Source organism: Zingiber officinale, chromosome 5B (assembly GCF_018446385.1).
Source record: "Zingiber officinale cultivar Zhangliang chromosome 5B, Zo_v1.1, whole genome shotgun sequence".
NCBI lineage: Eukaryota > Viridiplantae > Streptophyta > Magnoliopsida > Zingiberales > Zingiberaceae > Zingiber > Zingiber officinale.
In genome coordinates this window covers 129985959-130003538 of record NC_055995.1, presented here as the reverse complement: position 1 = coordinate 130003538, position 17580 = coordinate 129985959, and positions in this window count along the sequence as shown.

Sequence of the window (17580 nt, the reverse complement as noted above, 5' to 3'; positions counted from 1 at the left end):
TGATCATGAAGTATAATAGCGGAGATGTTGCTTGATCATGAAGTAAAATAGCCGTGATGTTGGGCCGGCTCGGAGAGGGCAAATGGGCTGCCAATTTCGACTGCACGCAATGTGGAAATAATACAGATGTAATGATAAAAATAATGAAAGAAAAACATATTATAAAGATGATGGTAAAAGATGAATAAGGTAAATCATGGTCCGTTATTAGTTTTTGTAATAGTGATTAGTATAAGGGAGATATTTATTTTATTTTTGTCGAGATTTGAACTCCAAATATCATGATGATAATATTTTATGTACTAACCACTAGATCCATATGAAAGATAAAATAAATTATAAAGATATAGCATGTAATGGTACGTATCTAGCTGTTTTATGCTCCCCCAATGCGTGCCTATGGTGTGTGACTGAGAGGGCAGACCATGTGGTAGTAGGGGTGGCCCTCCATTGTTGTGTCCGTCCCTCTCAGTCCATCAGTCGTGGGACGGAGGTACACACGTGGGGGGCATACTGGCATAGTACAACGGGACTGAGTATGCATCAAGAATAATATATACAGGGTGGAGTTGTTTTTACTCGAGTGGGCTCCAGTCCCATCTAAAAAAAAATATTAATAATTTTAATTTTTGTTAATATTTTTTTCAGACCCACTAATAACTCATTGATCATTCTGTCAGTCACTTCCATGGTCTATTATTTTTTCTCCCAATCTTTAATTTTATGGGTTCAAATCAAAATTATTTAGATTTGACATATCTGAATTATAGCCGGATCAAATTTAATGCAATTATACTGATTTAGGCTATTTTTTGTGAAAGATATTCTTTTTTTCATTTTTTTTCCCTTCCATGTACACAAGCAACTCCCACCATCTCACATAACAACAACCTTTAACTCTTTTCTCTTTCCCCTTTTCTTTTACTCATTCGTGCTCCTTTCTCCAACAAATATAACCTTGTTATTTTTTCTTCGTGAGAAAATTTGTATGTCATTTTTTTTTCTTTTCATTTTTTTTTCTCTCATAGCAACTCCCACCCCCTCACGAGGCTAACCTTTGCTTCTTTTCTTTTTTTTTCCCTTCTCTTTTTCCTCCTTCCTTCTTCCTTTCCTTTTCCCACTGCAGTCTACTTCCTTCACTACAAGAAAACAGAATTTCAGAGAAGAAAAAAAATCCATCTCTAAAAATTATTTTTCTATTTATAAAAAAAATTTAAGACAAAATATTCTATCTTTAAGATCGATCCGTTATTGAAAATCTATTATTAATTCAGGAGACGGTATTATTCTGTTTCTAATTTAGAAATAAATTAAAAAGTCATTCATAAATCTATTTTAAATTGACAAAATAAATTAATTTTAAATATAAATTTTGTCTCTAAATTTTATTTTAAATACATCATCATTAATATGTCTGCATATCAAATATAATTTTAATCTATTTATAAATCTATTTATAATTTAATTTATAAATCCATATATAATATCATTTTTAAATTTATTGTTAATTTTTATTATAGTATAGTTTTATATTTTCTATATTTCTCATCTAGATATTATTTTACAAGAAATAATTGCACATTTAAAATTAATTTTAAAAACTAATTTTTAATCAAAAAAACATCATACAATTAACATTGAGATAAATAAAAATTTGTTTGGATATTAATGCTCAAACTGTATAAGTAACTGTATAGATTTTTAAATCTCACTATAAGTAAGTTAATTTTTACATTGTCTATCACGATCTTAATGGGACCAAATCCTCCTAGATAAAATTAATTTGTATATTCCACCTTTTGAATCATTTTATGAACTATTTTCTTGATATTTTCTTCTCTTTATTTACCTTCCTCGTTCTTCCTCTCCTACTTTTTGTGATAGCAGGCTCTAATTTTTTTTTTTTTACATTCAATAATTCTTTCTCCATCCTTTTGCTAGTAGCATGTCTTTGAACTCCATGAAATGAATTATTTCTCTTATATAGAATAACAAACCAACCAAGTTTGTGTTGGTGCGGGAAGCACACGACGATCGAACTCAAGTTTTAATAATGACAAAGGAATTCAAAGTTAATTTTAATTGTTATCTAATGTGTATGATTGAGTGTTTCAGGAAAGTCCTAGCTACGGTTAGGCAAGGGGAAACCCCTAGGGGATGGTAACCCTATGCAAGAAATCTTGGCGGTTCGGAGCTTCGAGCAAAAATCCTAGGGGGCGGTAACCCTAGGTTAAAATCCTGGTGTCGCGAACCGGGTAGAAGTCTGGATGGGTCGAGGACCGGACATCCAGCATGAAGACCGGAAGCTTAGGACGCTGAGCAAAAGTTCAGTCGGTCTGGAGGACCGAACTGGCAAAAGGTAAATCTCCTGAGTGGAGTAGGTGAGGACGCGTTCCCCGTAGAGGGAACAGTAGGCGTCAGTTCGACCTAGGGTTTCCGGTAGAAAATCTGAAGTCAGAACCGGACAGTCCGGAGACTGTCAGAATATTCTATTGTCATATTTTATGTGTGCTAACTTTGTTTTGCAGGGTATGTGTGTGTTTTGTGGAATAACATGTCTTGCAGGGACAAAGGAGCAAGTCAAGCCTCGGATGAACAGTGTCTGAGGCGCCTCCATGGAGCTTGGAGGCGCCTCGGGTGCAAAGGAGCAGACATTGCACGCTGCAGGTTTTGAGGCGCCTTGAATAGAGGCCGAGGCGCCTTGAATGCTTCCTTTGAGGCGCCTTAATTCGCCTCCAGGCAGATAAGAGGCATTGACAAGAAGATCATCGCAGCACAAAATGCGGGATAAGCCTCCATGTTTGAGGCGCCTCATTGGGGCTTTGAGGTGCCTTAAGCAGACTATTTAAAGACACCTCGAACAACACTTCACTTCAGAACTTCCAAATCGATTCTTCTTCAAGTACGCTGCGAACAAGACATTCCGGTTGAGCTACGACAAGTCTCCGACGACCCGAAGCTTCAAGATTGTTATTTTTCATCGTCGGTATAATTGTTGTTTTAATTTTAACATTGTACTTCATACTTGTACTGAACTTTACGAGATTAAAGTTGTTACCCAACGTAAACGCTCAAGGAGCGTGGGCCTTGGAGTAGGAGTCGCTCAAGGCTCCGAACCAAGTAAATAACTTGTGTACGTGTGTTGTTCTCTTTCTAATTCCGCTGCATTTACTCGAACATTTTTACGAATCCGAAACGAGTGAAAGCCACGAGCGCTATTCACCCCCCTCTCTAACGCTTCTCGATCCAACAGTTTGTTGAGACAATCTAGCAAATCAAAATATTAAATGAGCAAGTCTTACAATCTCAAATTTTTAATACAAATAAATTGAGATTGTACAAAAGTCATACTCAACATCATTGTCCATCCGCTAATTAGTTCATGAAGACTATTTTGCCTCTGAATCAATATACATCATAAAACCATGAACATTAGGTCAGTGTGAATAAATATTTAGGTAGAATCTTCTTTAAATTTGAATCCAAAAATCTCTAAGTATAGATAACAAAATGGAATACAAGACAATATAAGAGGGTTGTTGGTCTTCTTACTACACATTGATTAATTTAAAACATAAACTAAAAAAACTTAATATCCATAAACACAATACCACATAAGCTCTAAACACTGCTAAGAAATAATTTTGTAATATTAGTAAGCTAAACTATAACAAATATAAACAAATAGTACTAAGTAAATGATTAAAAAATGATTCTGAATATTATCAAATGCCATATTAATCGCCTCAAGGCACTCCTCAATCTTATTAACAACACTCCTCAATCTTATCAACAATACCGGTTCAAAGAAGCCACCTTGCATTTCATGTAAAACCTAAAAAACCCCATAAGCAAAAGTCTCAAATACAAAAGAGGATTTTGAATTGAAATTTGAACATCGAATAGTCATAATTAAAAGCACAAAGTAAACAGAAATAATTATTTTTTAAATAAAAAGTAACTACTTAAATAATCATAGTATTTAGTGCATTTAATGAAAAAACATATCATTCCAAAATGTAAATTAAAATAAAATAATTTATGGCATACTTATTACTCTCGCATAGATATCCTCATCCACTTGACCTCCTCTATGCAATAATGTGGATATCATATAAAATAAAAATATGAAATAAATTAAGATTTGAGAATGACTATTTAATTATAACTTACAAATTGCACCACACCCTTAAAATAATTATATTGAATGACCATACTATAATTATTCCGAGCCTTAAAAAGTTATACTAAAATTATTTCAGATCTCACGGTATCATACTACATCCACATTCTCCAAACAATAATTTTGTGAAATTGTTTCTAATTGAAAATAATTTCTTCTACAACAAATATAACCTTGTTGTTGTTTTTTCTTCTTTTTGTCTGAAACACAACAACAACAAACCTAGCTGCTCTCTCATTTTCCCTCTCTAATAGCATCAGTTGTTGCCCTCTCCCAGCGAGCAGCACCTTGTTGCCTTCTTTCAACCACCACAACAACTAGCTTTTGATCTGTTAACAACAACTGTTGTGCTATGAGTAACAATCTCTCCAAATCTAGTTACAAAAGATGAGGAGGAGAGACGAAAGAAGATCGCACGGCAACAAGGTAATGAAGGAATCCTAGCAAGAGAATACAAGAAAGCATCGAACATAAGAAAGAAACAAGAAGAAGAGATAACGGAGAATTACCATGGTTCGGCGACATGCATATTTCATGAAAACGGCTGAAGTTTTAATAAAATTCTCTCAACTCTTATATTAGGTTTACAATGATCATGTGCTCAAACCATTACATGATATTTTGGATAAAGAATACAAAAAAAAAAATATCTAAGTTTTCCATCGCTTCCCGGACGAGACACAGTCGAGTTATGCCTAGTTGTGTCGCTTATCCAGATCCGAATACGGCCATACCTATCGAGTGGGTACACCCGTACTTGGATGTGTCACACCTCCAACTGGACATAGCCAGGCCGTGTTCGGTGAGCATGCCAGTGCCTAGGCGTGCTATGCTTCTAGAATTGGACATGGCCCAATCATACCTGGTAGGCACAACCTAGCGATGATAGGTTGTGCCTGGTAGGTACGACCCGACTGTGCTAAGTCGTGCCTGGTAAGCACAATCGTGCTAGGTCATGCCCCTTCTTCTCTCTTTTGTAACATCCTTCATATCAGCCTCCGCTCAAATATGAGTCACTTGTCAACAATCTTCACCTTGGCAAATATCTACCCCTTCGGAGAACAAGGGCATCTGAACAAAACTCCATCTGGAACTCTAGGTTTGAGCTCTGTTCCTCTAGCATCTAGTGACACAAATAAAGTTTAAACAATGCTTGAACTTCTCTATGGTCACTGCCTTCATCAACATATCTGTAGTATTATATATAGTATGAACCTTCACAAGTTGAATTTTCATTGAAGCAATCAACTCTCTTATTTTGTAAAATCTCACGACAATGTGTTTGGTCCTCGCATGATACACTTGATTTTTAGCCAAATTGATAACACTCTGACAATCATACAATAACTTGACTTCACCTTACTGAATGTCCAGTTCTTTGATCAACCCTATAAGTCATAAAGCTTACTTCACTGCTTCCACTACTGTCATATACTCTAACTCCGTAGTAGACAATGCAATAATAGCTTATATTATAGACTTCGAATAGATTGATCCTCCTGCTATAGTGAAAACGTATTTTGTAGTAGATCTTTTGTCATCTAAATCTTCTATATAGTCTGCATCCATATACTCAGTAACTGAAAGATCTTTTAATTGTCTATTAAATATAATGTCATAATCAGTTGTATTGCTTAAGTATCTAAAAATCTATTTCACTGCATCATAATGCAATCGACCAAAATGTGAGAGAAACTTGCTCATCATACTATCTACTTGTGCCAAATCTTATTTTGTGCAAACCATGACATATATTAAATAACCAACTGCACTGGCATATGAAACCTTCAACATCTCTTGGATCTCCTCATCCATCTTTGAGCACTATGTACTAAATAACTTAAAGTATTGCTCCATAGGTGTACTCACTAACTTTGCATTACTCATGTTGAACATATCTAGTACATTCTCCACATAGCTATGTTGGGACAATCATAATCTCCATGTAGCTCTATCTCTATGAATCTTCATTCTAAAAATCTTCTTAGCTTCTCCTAAATCTTTCATGTTGAATTTTTTGCTTAACAGTCTCTTTAATTTGTAGACTTCTTTCATCTTCTTTGCTGCAATAAGCATGTCATCCACATATAGTAATAAAACTAGTGATCCATCTTCAAGACTCTTCACGTATATGCAACAATCATACTCATATCTCCTATATTTGTTTTGAATCATGTATTAATCCAAAAACTTATACAATTACATAGGAGATTGTTTCAATCTATAGAGTGTTATCTTCAACATACAAACCAAATGTTCTTATTCGAGCTAACTAAATCCCTCATATTATGATATAAAAATTTACTTCTCCAAATTACCATGAAGAAACGTCATCTTCACATCCATTTACTCCAGTTGATCGTGATATGTCACCAAAATCAACACTACTCTGATTGACATACGTCTCACCACCGGAGATCAAAAATCTCATCATAGTGAATCCCCTTTTGAGTATCCCTTTGCTATCAAACAAGCTTTGAACTTCACTTCTTCTCCCTCTTACATTGCTTCCTTCTTCTTGAAGATCCACTTGCACCCTATATTTCACTTTCCCTCAAAAAGTTCACTAGATCCCATGTTTAATTCTTATGGAGTGATTCCATCTCTTCCACCATAGCACTTATCCACTTGTCATTCTCAAAGTTGTGAACCACTTCTTGAAAAATATAGGGTCTCCGCTACTGTGATTGTTGGTATGGTTAGCACTGACGGTCTAACTCAGATTTTGATGAATGACAAAGTAGGTTAAGTTAGTTTTGTTGTGATCTAACACTTTGACGAAGTGTGCAGGAGAAGCTCAGCTAGGTCAACGGGTTGACGGGATAGCTAGCACGAAGCTCAGCTAGGTAGACGGCCCGACCGGATAGTTGGCACGAAGCCCAATTAGGTCGACGGACTGACTTGATAGCTGGCACGAAGTCCAGACTGGTCGACGGGCTGACCGAATGTCTGGCACGAAGTCCAGCTAGGTCGACGGGCTGACCTGATAGCTGACACGAAGTCCAGACGGGTCGATGGACTGACCAGAAGTCTGACAGGTAAGTTAAGGTAAGTCACTAGAGGGGAGTGACTTGGTGAGGACATGTTCCCAGTTAGAGAACTTAGGCGTCAATCCAACTTAAAACCATTTTAGAAATCTAAGTTGAGATCGTGACTAGATTCCGGTCTCGAGGAGATGAAATCTAAATACTACTCTATTTGATATAAATTGTACTAATTTTTATTTTACAGGGTAGTTTAACTTTTATTTTACCTTGGACTAGCATTTTCTTGTAGGAAAAAAAAATTCTAGAAAATGGTGGTCCGGGCACCCAGAAGGGATCCGAGCGCCCGGAAGGCAACATTTATCTCGTCGTAGATATGGAGCGCGTTGATTGGCCGGACCTACATCACGGTCTAAGTGCCCGGAAGGGATCCGGACGCCCGGAGCATGCCTATAAAAGAAGGCCTCCATGAAGCTACTCCAACAACTTCTTCTACGACTTCTCTGTTACGCTCTGCCTCTGTGACACTGCGAAGCTACTTCGACAACTTGCGGTTCAAGTTTTATTATTATTATTATTATTATCGGTATTTCATTTTAATAGTTCTTGTACTTACTGTTGTAATCTTGTTTGCGAACTATTAGTGATTGTCCAACAAAAGCATTCAACAAGTGCGAGTCTTGGAGTAGGAGTCGACGAATGCTCCGAACTAAGTAAAACAACTTTGTGTTAGAGTTGTGATTTTTATTTTCCGCTGCATACTCGTTTCGAATTTTCGATCGCTATTCACCCCCTCCTCTAGCGACTTCTACGATCCAACAGTGATAAGTGCATAAGATACTAAATCCTCAAATTTATATATGGTGGGTGGCTTTATGACTTATTTCATCATGGCTCCAGTTATAGTGTGATGCTCCGTGTGCTCTGAGCTAATATCATCAGAGTCATGAGTCTTTAGCTCCACCCATAAAACACCTTTCTCCTTGTTATTATTTTATGGTGTTTCCTTTCCTTCTTCTCCCTGAGTATGCTATAATATATCATTCTCATCAAAAGACCACATCTCTATTGATCATCACCTTATTTGCCTTAGGATCTCAAAGCTTAAAACTTTTAACTCTTTTCTGATACCCCAAAAAAATATACTGCTTTAATTTACATTTATCTTTGATCTTTTCTTACTAGATATGTGTATATAGGTTGGACATCCAAATACTCGAAGGTAAGAGTCATCAACCTAATTCCTTGTCCATGACTCTTTCGATATTTTATTATCTAATACTGCTCTTGATGATCTATTAATTAGATAGCTTATCATGTTAATCGCTTCAACCCAAAAGTTCTTTACAATTCTTTCATTTAGCCTGAGACATTTTGTCTTCTCAATGATTGTCTTATTCAACCTTTTCGCCACACAATTCTGCTAAGATGTCCTGTTAACTGATAAAGATCTCATAATCCCATGTTGCTCATAAATTTTCTAAAACTTTAAATTTGTGTACTCAATCTCATTGTCTGACCCAAAGTATTTAATTTTCGTTCCGGTCTAGTTCTCCATTTTAGTTTTCTAGAGTTTAAATTTTGAAAAAGTCTATGATTTGTGATGTATAAAATATACCCAAATCTTTCGTGAATAGTCATCAATAAAACATACAAAATACAAGTATCCTCCACCTGATGCTACACTAACTGTTCCTAGAGATCTATATGTATGTAGTCCAAAATCTCCTCCGTTTTGTGAATAACCATCTTAAATTACACCTTGCTCTATGTTCTAAGAACACAGAATTTGCATAATTCAAGCTTGAACATCTTGACATCCTTCAGCAAATCTCTTTTGTGACATTCTATCATCCTTTATTCACTCATATGCTCTAGCCGCATATGCCACAAGATCATGTTGTTTAATTTAGTTTCCACCACGACAAATCCACCTACAACCGTAATCTCTGTTGGATCGAGAAGCGCTAGAGGGGGGGGTGAATAGCGCTCGTGGCTAAATTTTACGTTTATCGGAATCGTGAAAATATCGGAGTTAAAACACGCAGCGGAAAGTAAACAAACACACAAAGAGACAAGCTTTTTACTTCGTTCGGAGCCTAAGGCGACTCCTACTCGAAGGCCCGCGATCCTTGATCGCTTCCGGTGGGCAACAACTATAATCACGATAGAAATTACAAATTACACTGAAAGTATTAAAGTAAACTTGTACCGACAACTTAAGAAAGAAGAAGATTGAAGCTCCGGGTCGTCGGAATGTCGCAGCAGCACTTCAGAATGACTTTGTTAGCAGCACGTTGAAGAAGGAAAGCTCAGTACTTGATACTTTGAGATGCTGGTCGAAACCCCCTTATAAAGGCTGTTCAAGGCGCCTCCATGCTGCCTAGTCTTCCGCGTGGATCAGATCTGAACTGGTCGAACTTCATCCCTTGGAGGCGCCTTATACCCTGCTCAAGGCGCCTTCCAAGGCGCCTTATACTCCCTTCAAGGCGCCTTCGATGAACTTTCGCAGCCAACTCGGCTTTTGCACCCGAGGCGCCTCCAAGCTCCATGGAGGCGCCTCGGACACTGTTCATCTGAGGCTTTAAGTTGCTCCTTTGCACCTGCAAGATACGTTAGTCCCAAACCATATCCTGCAACACAAAGTTAGCGCAATAAACATGATAAATGAAGTATAGACAGTCTTCGGACTGTCCAAGTCTGACTTCGGGTTTCCGACCGGAAACCCTAGGTCGACCCGATGCCTACTGTTCCCTCCACGGGGAACGCGTCCTCACCTACTCCACTCAGGAGATTTACCTGTTGCCAGTCGATCCTCCAGATCGACTGGACTTTTACTCAGCACTCGATGCTTCCGGACTTTCTGCTGGACATCCGCTTCCCCGGCTAGTCCAGTCTTTCACCTGGTTCGCGACACCAGGACTTTCCACCTAGGGTTACCGCCCCCTAGGACTTTTGCCTGAAGACATCGACCTACCAAGACTTTCCGCATAAGGTTATCACCCCCTATGACCTAGGGTTACCACTCCCTAGGGTTTTACCTTTTGCCTAACCGCAGCTAGGACTTTCCTGAAATTCTTAAGTAGACTTGTTAGACTACAAAACATCTTAACTTTGAATTCTTTGCCATTATCAAAACACGAGTTCGATCGTCGGATGCTTCCCGCACCAACAATCTCCCCCTTTTTTATTATGGCAACTCAAATTCAAAGTTAAGTAAATAAACGAATAATAGACATTTTTAGCACATGCAAATCTGCTAAGTATAGATGAACAAGGTAACTAAAGCAAGTTTGCCCTATATGCTCCCCCTTAACTTTTGCTCCCCCTTAACTTTTGCCTCCCTAATTTTTAATTTTAACTTGAATTTATGTTCACATATTTACTTTTGCTACTCTCCCCCTTTGCCATAACTCAAAAATGGGCAATTATAGATATTTGATTGAGTTGTACACAATTAAGGTCAACAGTTTAGCTATGTTCAATAGGGTGTGAAAGTTAAGGTCAATTGGAACTTAGCTTAAGTTTGAGGATAAGGTTATTTATTTATTTAAGTTTAGTTGGTCCTTAGGTCCAAGCATAAGTCATGTTTACTAGATTGATTTACTAGGTATCAGAGCCATAAAGAACAAAATATGCTTAAAAAAATGAGTGTTCTTTACCAACTGTCTAACCTTTAGTTACTTGCTGATTATCTACAGGACAGTAGCTTTCACTAGGTTAGTCAAGTTAAATTATTTTGGTCCAGATAGACTTGACTAGAGCTGGCGAATTTAACTTGATTAATGTTTATTGCATATTTAACGCCCAGACTCATATTGATGCACAGATATAAGCATTCTTGAATCCAGGCTATACCCGATGCATCTCACGCCGTTCTATATTTTTCAATCACAATCAAGGTAAACCTAGATGCTTGTGAGATGCTCTGGCTTAATTCTAGGGGAACATGATATCTAGGGGGAAAGCCTAGGTTAATTCCAGAATTTTAAAATCTAGGAAAAAAATTGGAGTTTTAAAAACTATTTTTTTTTTTCTAGAATTTGAAAAAAAAAATAGAAATAATGGTAAGACATCTACTCTACCCAACACATTCCTATTTGCCTTCTAAGTCCACTGAACTCAAGTTCAGGTAAGGGTTTTGTAAAGATGTCAGCTAGGTTTGATTTGGACTCAACATGGTTGAGTGCAATTTCACCTTTAGCTACATGATCCCTTACAAAGTGGTGTTTTACCTCTATATGTTTGGTTCTAGAATGGTGAATAGGGTTTTTGGTCAGATTAATCGAGCTGATATTATCAATAAAGATTTTAGTATTTTTATAGTCTAGTTGATAGTCTTTTAGTGTATGCATCATCCATAACAATTGAGATGCACATTCTCCTAGAGCTATGTATTCAGCTTCTGTAGTGGATAAAGCAACACAATGTTGCTTTCTGCTTGACCAATTTACTAGGCACTGACCTAGAATTTGACAACTACCACTTGTACTTTTCCTATCTAACTTGCACCCAGCATAGTCTGAATCAGAATATCCATAAAGGTCAAAGGTGCAAGTTCTTGGATACCAAAGTCCTACATTTAGAGTTCCTTTAATATATCTAAGTATTCTTTTAACATATGTTAGGTGTGACTCTTTTGCACATGATTGGTATCTTGCACACATACCTACTGCAAACAATATGTCAGGTCGACTTGCAGTTAGATAAAGTAAACTACCTATGGCACTTCTATAGTATTTTGGGTCTACAGGTTTTCCTTCAGGGTCAGAGTCAATGTTTATGTTGGTTGCCATTGGAGTATTTATAATTTTTGAATTTTCCATGCTGAATTTTTTGATTAACTCCTTAGCATATTTAGTTTGATAAATGTAGATTCCATCTTTGGTTTGTTTTATTTGTAAGCCTAAGAAAAAGTTGAGTTCTCCGACCATTCTCATTTCAAATTCACTTTCCATTAATTTAACAAATTCTTTCAAAAATTTTGAATTAGTTGAACCAAAGATTATGTCATCAACATAGATTTGGGCTATAAAGATGTCTTTTCCTATGATTTTCATGAACAAAGTAGGATCGATTTGTCCTTGGTTAAATTCTTTGGATATTAAGTAATTAGATAATCTTTCATATCATGCTCTAGGGGCTTGTTTTAGTCCATATAGTACCTTTTTTAATTTAAATACGTGATTGGGGTAGTCTATGTCTTCAAAACCTGGAGGTTGGCTTACGTAGACTTCTTCTTTGATAAAACCATTTAAAAATGCTGACTTAACGTCCATTTGGTACAATTTGAATCCTTTATTGGCTGCATAGGCTAATAACATCCTAATTGACTCGAGTCTAGCTACTGGAGCATAGGTTTCATCATAGTCTAAGCCTTCGACTTGACTAAACCCTTTGGCTACTAACCTTGCCTTGTTTCTTACTATATTACCGTGATCATCCAACTTGTTCCTAAAAACCCATTTAGTATCTATTATTGATTTATCTATGGGTTTAGGTACAAGGTCCCAGACTTGGTTTCTCTCAAATTGGGCTAATTCTTCCTGCATTGCAATGATCCAGTCTGGATCAGGCAGGGCTTCTTCTATAGTTTTAGGTTCAATTTTAGATATTAGAGCAATCTGACTAAGGTTTCTATAGGACGATCTAGTTCTGAATCCTAGGTTTGGGTCACCCAAAATTTGATCAGGTGGGTGAGAGGTGCTAATTCTAGTTGGTCTTATCTGTGAGTCAGAAACTGGTTCTTCTGACTCATTAAGATTAGGTTGGATTTCATCATCATCTACAGCTCTTGGATTAGTGTCAATATTTGTATTTATATTAGGTAAGTTGTTTTCTTCATCAAATATTACATTAGTTGTTTCTTCAACTTTCAAGGTATTTTGATTATATACTCTAAATGCTCTATTGGTAGAGGAGTATCCTAAGAATATTCCTTGGTTAGATTTGAGTGTAAATTTTCCTAAGTAATCTTTAGTATTTAAAATATGAACTTTACATCCAAATACTTTTAGATAGTTTAGATTGGAAATTTTATTATAGTAGAGTTCATATGCTGTTTTATTGTGAAATTTATTAATTAAAATTCTGTTTTGAATGTAATTTGCAGTATTTATCGCTTCAGCCCAAAATTGATGATTTAAGTGATATTCATTTAACATAGTTCTAGCTGCTTCTTGTAATGTTCTATTTTTACGTTCCACTAGTCCATTTTGTTGGGGGGTTCTATGACATGAAAATTCATGTTGGTATCCATTTATTTTACAAAATTGGATGAACTTATGATTTTCAAATTCCCCTCCGTGATCACTTCTTATTCTTTTAATTTTAGTATCTTTTTTCATTTTCCGTTAAGTTGCAAAAATTACTAAATATTTCATAGGTTTCATCTTTTGTTTTTAGAAATTTTACCCAAGTGTACCTAGAGTAGTCATCAATTATTACTAAGCAATATTGGTTCTTGTTTAGTGATTTGGCTCCATGTGAATCAAATAGATCAAGGTGAAGGAGCTCAAGTATGGTGTCGGATCTTTCTAGGTTAGTTGACTTGTGGGTTAACTTGGTTTGTTGGTGCGGGAAGCATCCGACGGAGATGAATTATAGGATTATTGTTAAGTTTTTAAGTTTTTGAAATTTAAGTTTTTAAAATAATTTTGAAATTTAAGTTTTTGAAATAATTTTGAAATTTAAGTTTTTGGTTTTAATTACTTAGTCATCTCACTCGATCTAAATTCTCAATCAGGGAATCCTATAATTATTGTGAGATGAATTGAGGTTCAATTTAAGGGTTTGGTTTAGTCTTGTGTTAGATTCAGGTTTAGCTTTGGGTTTAACAAGTAAGCATTCTTTGGATAAACTTCTAGGCTATGGTGAGTCACAAGGAGCTCATTAAAGTAACCATGCCTTCGAGGTTTTCCAAATAGTCCTACCCATTGAACTTAATACTAAAACTTGGTCTAACTAGTTAGGATCCATTTAAGGGTAGCTTCGGTCAGTTCCACTTGGCCAAATGCACCAGGTCGAAGCCATATCTTCCTAGACATGCGATGCCCAAGCTTCCCTAACGTACTATCATCCAAAAACTTCACCAGTACTGTGGTTCAAGTTAAACTTATCCCGTTTTAATCTAACCTTAATTACCCTGCCGGGTAATCTATTCTTGTTTTACCCATTCCGGGCAAATTAGGTTCAGTTACCCTGTCGGGTAGTTCAGTTGGAGGTGCCAGCTAGTTTGGATCCTCCATCTACTTTTCATTTTCATAATTTCGACTTGTTGAATTTTGAATTTGTAATTTAATTTTGAATTTTTAATTTAATTTCGAATTTTAAATTTTGAATTTGATTTTTAATTTTAAATTTTGAATTTGTAATTTAATTTTTAATTTTTAATTTAATTTCGAATTTTAAATTTTGAATTTGATTTTTAATTTTAAATTTTGAATTTGTAATTTAATTTTGAATTTTTTATTTAATTTCGAATTTGATTTTTAATTTTTAATTTTGAATTTGTAATTTAATTTTGAATTTTTAATTAAGATCGTTTTCATTTTAGCTTTCCCTGGATCACGGCCTCGATATGGTCTGTCGAGGTAGTATATTTGATCCTTCGGAACCCAGTATTGGCCAAGTCCAATTTGATTTATCAATTTGGACTTGGGGACCCATGCTTGGACTGATTTACTACTTTGTTTGTTTATTAAGGATAAATAAGATTTATATTTCTTTTTACTTTTATATCCTAGCCCAGTTCTATTGTAGACGGCTCTTTGTGTCCCAAGAATTAGATCCAAATTCTTGGAGCCCAGAGAGAACTTTTCTAAAGTAATTTTTAAATCTTTTAACTGATTTTTCAGATTTGAATTTTCTTTCTCAAGTTGTTGTACTTGAGTTGAATCTTCAGTTAAAGATTTTGAGTTAGTTACTCCTTTAAGAATGATTACTTCTTTTAAAAGTGACTTAATTTTCAAATTTGACTTGGCTAATTTGCGAAGTAAATAATTGACTAAATTATTAAGCATAGGAATACTTACAACGGAGTCTGGCCCTTCGGAAACGGATGCGGATCCGTGGCTTTGCTCGGAGTCGGCTTCTGACTCGCTCTCGGATTCGCTGATCTGGTCCCGGGCCATCAATGCGAGTAAACTCGTTTGGTCGAGTTCGTCGTCTTCGTCCTCCGAAGAGGATTCGTCCCATGTTGCCTTTAGGACTTTCCTTCTTCTTTGCTTCTTGGCTTCCTTTTGATTGGGGCAGTTGGCTTTTATATGCCCCTTTTGGTTGCACCCGTAGCAAGTGACTTCGAACTTTGTCTTTGAGTTCTGTTGAGCCTCCTTGGATTGAACTGCCTTCTTCAGATCTTTCTTGTTGAAGCCCTTCTTCTTCTTGTAGAGTTTCTTTACAAGATTCACAAATTCGCTGGCCAGTTCATCTTCTGAATCTTCTGAATCTTCTGAATCAGGTTCGTCTTCTGATTCCGATTCAACTTTTCGTCGTCCTCTTGATTCCCTTGTTCGACTTGTACCTGCAACCAAAGCAATGCCCTTCTCAGATGGCTGTGCATTAGTTTGTTCATGGAGTTCAAATTCACTAAATAATTCGTCTAATTTTAAGGAAGACAAATCCTTAGAGACTTTGTATGCATCTACCATTGATGCCCACAATGAGCTCCTAGGAAATGAGTTAAGAGCATACCTTATTATATCTCTGTTTTCTACCTTCTGCCCGATTCCATGTAGAGAATTCAGGATATCTTGAATTCAGGCGTGCAAAGAGCTTGCCGTCTCGCCTTCCTGTATTTTCAAATTGTATAGTTTATTTAGTAACAAATCACGCTTACTTACCTTGGTTTCCGAGGTGCCTTCGTGAAGTTCGATCAATTTCTCCCATAGCTCTTTTGCGAAGGAGAATGGACCGACTCTATTGAGCTCTTCTTTGGTAAGACCGCACTGAATGGTGCAGGTGGCTTTGGCGCCGGCTTCCACTTTTTTGATAAATGCGGGCTCCCAGTTCTCACAGGATGTAGGATTACCGTCTGTACCAGTTGGTAGTTGCAGTCCTGTTTTGACGATCATCCAGGTGTCGAACTGGATCTTTAGATAAATCTCCATTCGCCCCTTCCAATATCCGAAGTCTTCTCCGGAGAATAATGGGGGACGAACGGGGCTAAATCCTTCTTGTTGGGCCATTTAGATCTACAAAAAAAAACAGAAACAACAAGATCTATTCCAAGACTAAGTCTTGGATTAGTAGTGCGGGAGGAAGGAAAAAATAACAGGCTCAAGTGGTATTGACCAGCTTTGAGCAGAAAATCGATTCGTAAAAAGAAATTAGAATATAGCTATGAGGCTAAATTATAATCGACTCCGAACAAAACCACGAAAAAATTGTCTCGAATAGTGGTTGCACTGATTCAAGACGACCCCGCTCTGATACCAATTGTTGGATCGAGAAGCGCTAGAGGGGGGGTGAATAGCGCTCATGGCTAAATTTTACGTTTATCGGAATCGTGAAAATATCGGAGTTAAAACACGCAGCGGAAAGTAAACAAACATACAAAGAGACAAGCTTTTTACTTCGTTCGGAGCCTAAGGCGACTCCTACTCGAAGGCCCGCGATCCTTGATCGCTTCCGGTGGGCAACAACTATAATCAAGATAGAAATTACAAATTACACTGAAAGTATTGAAGTAAACTTGTACCGACAACTTAAGAAAGAAGAAGATTGAAGCTCCGGGTCGTCGGAATGTCGCAGCAGCACTTCGGAATGACTTTGTTAGCAGCACGTTGAAGAAGGAAAGCTCAGTACTTGATACTTTGAGATGCTGGTCGAAACCCCCTTATAAAGGTTGTTCAAGGCGCCTTGAAGGCTGTTCAAGGCGCCTCCATGCTGCCTAGTCTTCCGCGTGGATCAGATCTGAACTGGTCGAACTTCATCCCTTGGAGGCGCCTTATACCCTGCTCAAGGCGCCTTCCAAGGCGCCTTATACTCCCTTCAAGGCGCCTTCGATGAACTTTCGCAGCCAGCTCAGCTTTTGCACCCGAGGCGCCTCCAAGCTCCATGGAGGCGCCTCGGACACTGTTCATCCGAGGCTTTAAGTTGCTCCTTTGCACCTGCAAGATACGTTAGTCCCAAACCATATCCTGCAACACAAAGTTAGCACAATAAACATGATAAATGAAGTATAGACAGTCTTCGGACTGTCCGAGTCTGACTTCGGGTTTCCGACCGGAAACCCTAGGTCGACCCCACGCCTACTGTTCCCTCCACGGGGAACGCGTCCTCACCTACTCCACTCAGGAGATTTACCTGTTGCCAGTCGATCCTCCAGATCGACTGGACTTTTGCTCAGCACTCGATGCTTCCGGACTTTCTGCTGGACATCCGCTTCCCCGGCTAGTCCAGTCTTTCACCTGG